Source organism: Rosa rugosa, chromosome 3, assembly GCF_958449725.1.
Source record: "Rosa rugosa chromosome 3, drRosRugo1.1, whole genome shotgun sequence".
NCBI lineage: Eukaryota > Viridiplantae > Streptophyta > Magnoliopsida > Rosales > Rosaceae > Rosa > Rosa rugosa.
The window spans coordinates 58542051-58548998 of record NC_084822.1 but is presented as its reverse complement, the minus strand read 5'-3'; the positions used below and the strand labels follow the sequence as shown (position 1 = coordinate 58548998).

Below are 6948 nucleotides of genomic sequence, written 5' to 3'. Positions count from 1 at the left end.
TGAGAGGAAGAGGAGCAGCCCGGCCCCGACACCATTGGCGGTGGTCGGCGGCGGCTCTGCCCTAACTCCGGCGTCCCTTTTCCGGCCACCTCCGGGGGTCAAAAATATAGTTTCTGTGCATTTTTAGATTCTATATTTCAATACGATCATTTCGATATATTATACGCAATTTTTGGATATCGTATGATTAAGTTATGAATTTTTAAGTTTCGATCGATTTCGATCGTTAGATTTGTGATCTGTGAAGTTAGGACCGTCAGATGGACTTGTAGTTTTGATATGATGATCTTATGACTGTTCCAGTGGCTTTGTGTGGTCATGGGCGAAGATCCGACCGTTGGATCTTCGTATAAATGCAAAACAGTGATTAGGGAGGCGATTCGTGAGAATCCGTCCGTCGGATTTTCGTATAAATTTGTGAAGATGTTAGTAAGGACGATTCAGGAAGATCCGACCATTGGATCTTCGTGATGATTTTTGGAGGGTGATCCTAAAGGCGATCCGTGAGGATCCGACCGTTGGATCATCATTTAATTTCGATCCGACCGTTGGATTGTTGTTTGAGTATGTTTTTGAGTTGTTGGCTAAGTTAAGGTCATGTTTGATTAGGTGATTGACGGTCTTCCTTGGGTGAACGATTTCGGTGTGTATTGTGTTGAATTGAAGACGCAGCGGGAATATCGAGGTGAGTAAATCGCACATGGTTCATTCACGAACCGAAATTCGGTGATTTATTTAATTGAGAAATTGTGGAAATTGTTTTATGAAAATAAATATTTGTTTTAAATTATATGGACTTGATCGACTACGGTCCATAGGTAAGTAAAATGTATTTAAACTATAAAAATGAATTTCTAGATTTTATTGCATGTGAACTATAGTTGGTATTAGTGGTCACTCTTGTGTGGGTGACTACGTATATATATATTTACGTGGAATATATATTGGATGGTGTAATTTACTGAGTTATATTTTGAGCATTACCCTTTGGAATATGTGATTTATCTTAGATGTTGTGTTGTCTATGATAATGGGTAATTGAGTAAAGTGCGATAGTTGAGTCGTTGAGATGAATTAAATGAGGAGTCGAGTGAATTGAGAAAAAGCAGTCATTCGTAAGGTGAACCTTGGCCCAGGTGACACTTTACGATACAGTTAGAGCTCTAGTCTGTCTGCCATCATACTGCTTGGGGGATAAACGAGTTATCATATGCCCTTGGGTATGACATGACATACTGAATGGGGTGATTAATATAATTAATCATAAGCCTGTAAGTATGATATACTGAATGGGGTGATTAATCTAATTAATCATAAGCCTGTAAGTATAATATACTGCATGGGATGATTTATATAAATAAATCATAAGCCTGTGAGTATATATTGAGTAAACAGTTGTTTGTTTTTGAGTAGTCATGTTGAGATGTGAGTTGATTGATGCTTGAAGTGACGTTGTACACTTCAATTATTATGCAAAGAAAATACTTGAGTTAAATTTATGCTTGAGTTGATTTGGTTACTTTAAATCGTGCAATCCTTTCATTTACTCATACGAGCTGTCAAAAGCTTACCGGGTTTGTGTTGTTGCAATCCCGGTACACTATTCAAATTGTGTAGCGGGTAATCCTACAGGTCAGGAGAATCAGGACGGTGATCGTGCGGGTTAGAGAATTTGTTTTAGTTTTACAGCAATTGTAATTGTGAGGTGAGTTATGCTCATTTGAGCCTTACAATATAATTTGGTGAGAGTGTGCTGTAATAAACAAATTTGAGATTTGGTTTATGTAATATCGAGCGATGAGAGGTGTGGTTGTTTTGAAAAAAAAAATTTCAGGTTGTATTTATGTGAGTTGTATTAATTCATGTTTCGGATTTGGATTTGTTATTCAAAATCCGGGGCGTGACACCTTTAATGCATTTTTCGAGGACATTTTGATCCCTCTAATGCATTTGCTCTTACGGTCTTACCTCACCGTTAAATAATTATGTTATCCGCTAAATATTCATCTTTCAAGGGCATCTTGAATACATAGACTTAATTTAAGCATTAAATCAACCCACATTCTCTCGTAAACTAATCAAGATTATGAGCCTAAATAAAACTTTGTCAATTATTAATAAAGTATATTATCTCTAATCAATCATAAAAGGTTATGTAATTAATATTTATTATCTCTAATCAATCAGAAAAGGTTATGTAATTAATATTTTTTCTTGGTTTGGCAAAAAAGGGATCGCTCACTAATTATTCTATATATAAAGGGTGAGTTTACTGTTACACTGTTCATTAGAGTTGGAAAAGGCGTGTTTGTCCTCACTGTTCGAGGAGAATATCAAGGTGGTGGAAAAGTCGACTTCGTCCTTGCTTTTGTTAGTGTTGGATAGGTATCACGATCGGGTCTGGAATTGAGTGGTTTACATCAACATCAGAAAAAGCGAAAGAAGAGAGAGGAAAGAAGAGAGGAAAGGAGAAGATCTCGGTGACAATATATCGGTTGCAAGGTATTGGATTTGTGGCTTGAATCGTTCTGTGTTTTTTGTGATTTCGAAATAGATCTCATGTAAGAGGCTTTTGATTGTGAATTGATCTGTTTTTTTTATTTTTATCATCTGTTGAATATTTGGGCTTTCTATTCTGATGTTGTTTACATGCTTGGTTGATTGAATATATATGCAAGAATTTTACAATCAGCTTGGTCAATTGTTTTCCTTCTAGAATAGTTGAAATCAGTGAGGTTCCAAAGCTTGAAGCTTTGATTTAGTTAGATTTTGGGGGTTGAGTTTTTTCGTTGGATTTTGGTTTTTGGGTTGATTTGTTGTCTGGTTGTTTTCCGCAGTTGTCAATATTGTTGGCTGGAATATCTACAGAAGAATAATAGAGATTCAAATCGGTAAGGTTCCAGAATTTGAAGCTTTGATTAACCAAATTTTCAATGTTTGTGATTCACATGACTGAAAAGTCTTCCTATTTGTCTGTTTTCTTAACCAAAACAAATTCAATTCAATTGTTTCTGTCCAGAGTGTTATTCTGTATCATAATCTTGGTTTATTTTTTTTTTTACTTTTGAACAGCTGTGAAACTCGGATTGTATTGCTAATCTCAGAATTCAAAGTTGTACTTTTTGTGTGCTGCAATTTGTATTGAATTATTTGTTGTTCTTAGTTTTCAACTAATATCAATTTTTATCTTCTGCAGATTCTGTGGGTTCTACAGTTTCAGATCCGGGTAACTCACTGCAAGAACTTCAAGGTATGGTTTTTATCTTTCATAATTTGAAATCATTCATTAATTTGTATATGAATCTAATTGTGAATGATACGAATACAAATTTAATTTATTTCGTATACTATGATATGACAAATTATGCTTGAAACTATATGTAACAAAAGTATTAACATTGTTTCTGAGCATTTCTTTTTGTGGAAACAAATATTCATCAGGGAATTGCAACTTTAATCACTCTGTTGGAAGAAAAAAACAACCAGGTAATCACTCTCTACATACATCTATTTCATTATATACACTGATACACAAACACCCCTCTATCTGCTATGTGTACGTTTATGTTAATGTAATGATGTTTGCTTGCTTTTATACTTTAAGTTGATTTGTCATTTATTTCACCTTCATTGTTAAAACAAAGCTATGTGATTTCGTCTATGTTTCTAATCGTGTATCCACTTTTGTGGATAAGAATCTTAGTGTATATATTTATCTGTGTGTTTACATATATAAAAACTATGGAGTAATTGATAACTTATGTACAAATGATCAATGTTGTGTGATTGAGTGATCAAAATTGGGAATTCATTTGGTCAAATTGGTTTTTGGTTTTCTGTCAGAGTTTCAGCTGAAGTTACAATTTTTGGGAATGTCATATAATAGTTTAGGTTTCATAATGGAGTTACGAAGAATGGAATTCGGATTGAGCTCTCAGATATTTCTATCCTTTGTGTAAATAATTGTTTGTTTTTCCTTTCTATTATACATGTTTTCAAAAAATGGTGGCATGATGTTTTTGAATAGGTAGATTCTTCGGTTTAGATTGATCAAGTGTACCTTCTTTAGGAGTAGAAGCATATACAGCTTAGGACTTAGTAATCTGAAGAGAATTTTGTTTTGGACTTGGGGAAAGGTTCAGAAAAGTCGAGATCAAGAGTTATGCAATTAATATTATCAATGCAGTTGACAATGATAGTTGGGATATAAGTCTAGAAAGCCCCATCTTGCATCTGAATATTGTGTTATTATGGGTTTTTGGTTTGATCTGTTCTTTGGTTGTATTCCGATTCAGTATGAATTTTGCTATGTGGGTTTTTTCTTTTCTATTGAATTTCTTAATAAATTTGCTTAACTACTACTGATATGCTAAATTCATAATGCTTCACCTTCTTGGTTTTCTCTCTCGCTTTTTTTTTTTCGGTTATATATGCTGTGTTTTTTTTTTTTGACCAACTGCTTTTGTGCAGGTTTAAAACAGAATAGCAACTAAAGTGTCAAAGCTGCAGAGTTTCAAATAAAAGGTGGAGCATTTTTTTAATATTTCTTTCTTGGATTGTGACAAGCTTTAACTTTATGATTATTCGGTTTTTACTTCTGCTTTATTTCATATTCCAATCCAGTCGCAACCCACAGTTTCTTTGTGAACGGTGAGGCATTCCACTGCAGAAAAAGACCCGTCTTTCTTTGTGAAAATTCATTTGGTTTGCATATTTATTTCGCGTTCCAGTGCAATTGCATTCCAGTCCAGTTGGAAACCAGAGTTTCTTTATTCCCTGACCAACTGCTTTTGTGCAGATTTAAAACAAAACAGCAGTTAAAGTGTCAAAGCTTTAGAGTTTAAAATCAAGGGTAAGCCATTTTGTTTTATATTTTTTTCTTGCGTCTTTTGGGCAAATCTCTAGAGTCTAAAATCAAGAGTGAAACATTTTGTTTTATATTTCTTTCTTGCTTTTTTTCTTTTGTTCGTGTTAGTACTTTAGAAAGAGAAACTAGACATTGGGATAACTTTTAGCGATATGATTTTGGGGTTAGCAGTATATGGTAGTTGATTTTCGTATTGTCTTTTCAGGTGACGTAATTGTTTGACAATATCTCTATTTCGTACAGGAAACCTGCCCTCTCCCCTTTGAGGTTTTTTTTTTCTTTTCACGCAATTTCAATTATGTCAACTATCTGTGTTAGAACTGATTGGGGTACAATGGGTTTGGTTTTGATTTTGTTTTCTGCTTTCATTGGTTATGAACTGATTGGGGTTTTAATTTTTTAGCAGTTTTGTTTGTGTCGGAGTTTCACATTTTAGTGGCCTGGCTAATTTGAGTTTGATTTTTGGTTAGTTTTTGTGGTAAAGTTATAGTGTTTGGCCATTTGAAAAGCTTTGTTGATTCTGTAGGTCAGAGTATTCTGATATTCGGTACCTCACTCTATAAGTCTCAATTATCTGTATGGTTACACTGGTGGTTGATTTTCTTTTGAGATCAGTTTACTTTTCTTATTTAAAACAATTTATAGAAATGTCAGCTTAATCAAGTGCATAGCGTTTCAAGGTTTAGGTTTAGGATGTATAGAGTATATATTTGAATTATTCTTTGAAGTTTAGTGTTTTTAGTTTTGGATATAATATGTTAGTGATTTGATTATAATATTTTAGTGCTACGTTTTGAGTGCGCGACTGATATTAGAAACATGAAATCATATCACAAATCCTACAAAGTAGAACCATGCCAGCAGCTGCTAACACTTCAGTGGCATAGCCCTTTTCTAAGATCCTCAACTAGGCACAGCGTTGGATGTAATGCACAACTAAGGATAACCTTGGAAATACCAAACTGCATTTATGTTTAATCTTCTTCCTTTTTGCTTATCTTTTTTTGTTTGTGGGCAAAGGGAGAAACTGCAATACAGAGAATTGTTGGAAGCCCTCCTATAGGTTGTTTTTCCTCAAATGATAATATATTAGTGGAGCAAGGAGGAGATATTTGTATATAAAGTATTTTTTATTCCTAGCATTCCATTATTTTTTATTCCTATAGGTTGTTCATTCAAATATATTGCATTGGTCAATTCATCTACTGTTTCATTTGTATTTCTTTGCACAATTGTGGATTTACCTTTCATTTTGTTAAAATTTGTATGTTTTGGGTTTTCTTCTATTATGAAAGATTGTTCTGATTTGTGTATTTGTGGACTTAATTGCAATTGTTATTCTTTTAATATTAATTACTGTTGACGTTTTATTGTTGTTTTGTTCAGGTTTTCTGGATTCTATGCAAAACAGTATATGTGTGATTTTCATCCCGCTGTTCCTCTGCATATTGCTTACAGCTATTTTAACGTCGAGTCCTTCTATAGGTGTGTGCTCTTAATTCATATTGTGAACATTGTTTGAATCAATTGTGATGAATGAATTGTCATGTGTCTGTACTTACTGTTTTGTGTAGATGTTGCAAACTTATTTCAACTGAATTTTGGGTCAGATTGTTGGTATACATATTTAATAATGTTTGAAGTCTGTTGACGTATAGACTTTTCTCAAAATTAAAATCTTACTATGGACCATTTAAGATTGCTTCTATTTAGGTTGATTAGAATAAATTTACTCACTGTTTGGTTGGTATACAACTCATATAAAAAAAGATTTTTGATTCCGACTCATTTTGTTTACAAACATTATTTTGTGGTTTTTATTGTTTTCATAATGTTTTGGATTTCGATCTGTGCTTTTTATCAAAGTGAGAATTTCAGTCCAATTATTTTTGGTGTTCATATTTGTTGGATTTTGTAATTCCAGGAATCTTATACTGTGATTAATTTTGTTTAGAAACATTGTTTTGCTACGTTTGTTGTTTTCATTTTGTTTTTGATTTCACTCTGTGTTTTTATGAAACTGAAAATTTAAGTCCTCCTCTTTTTGGTGTTTATTTGTTGAATTTTGTAATTACTTTTTG

At 33.3% G+C, this 6948-nt stretch overlaps 1 long non-coding RNA gene across 1 annotated transcript; it reads left to right on the top strand.

Moving 5' to 3' along the window:
- Positions 1 to 2320: 2320 nt before the first annotated feature.
- Positions 2321 to 6828, top strand: LOC133738919 (uncharacterized). Its single transcript, XR_009860374.1, has 8 exons — positions 2321 to 2502; positions 2838 to 2891; positions 3197 to 3250; positions 3442 to 3486; positions 4471 to 4524; positions 4799 to 4852; positions 5073 to 5134; positions 6254 to 6828. It is a non-coding gene; the product is annotated as an uncharacterized LOC133738919 (long non-coding RNA).
- Positions 6829 to 6948: the final 120 nt, after the last annotated feature.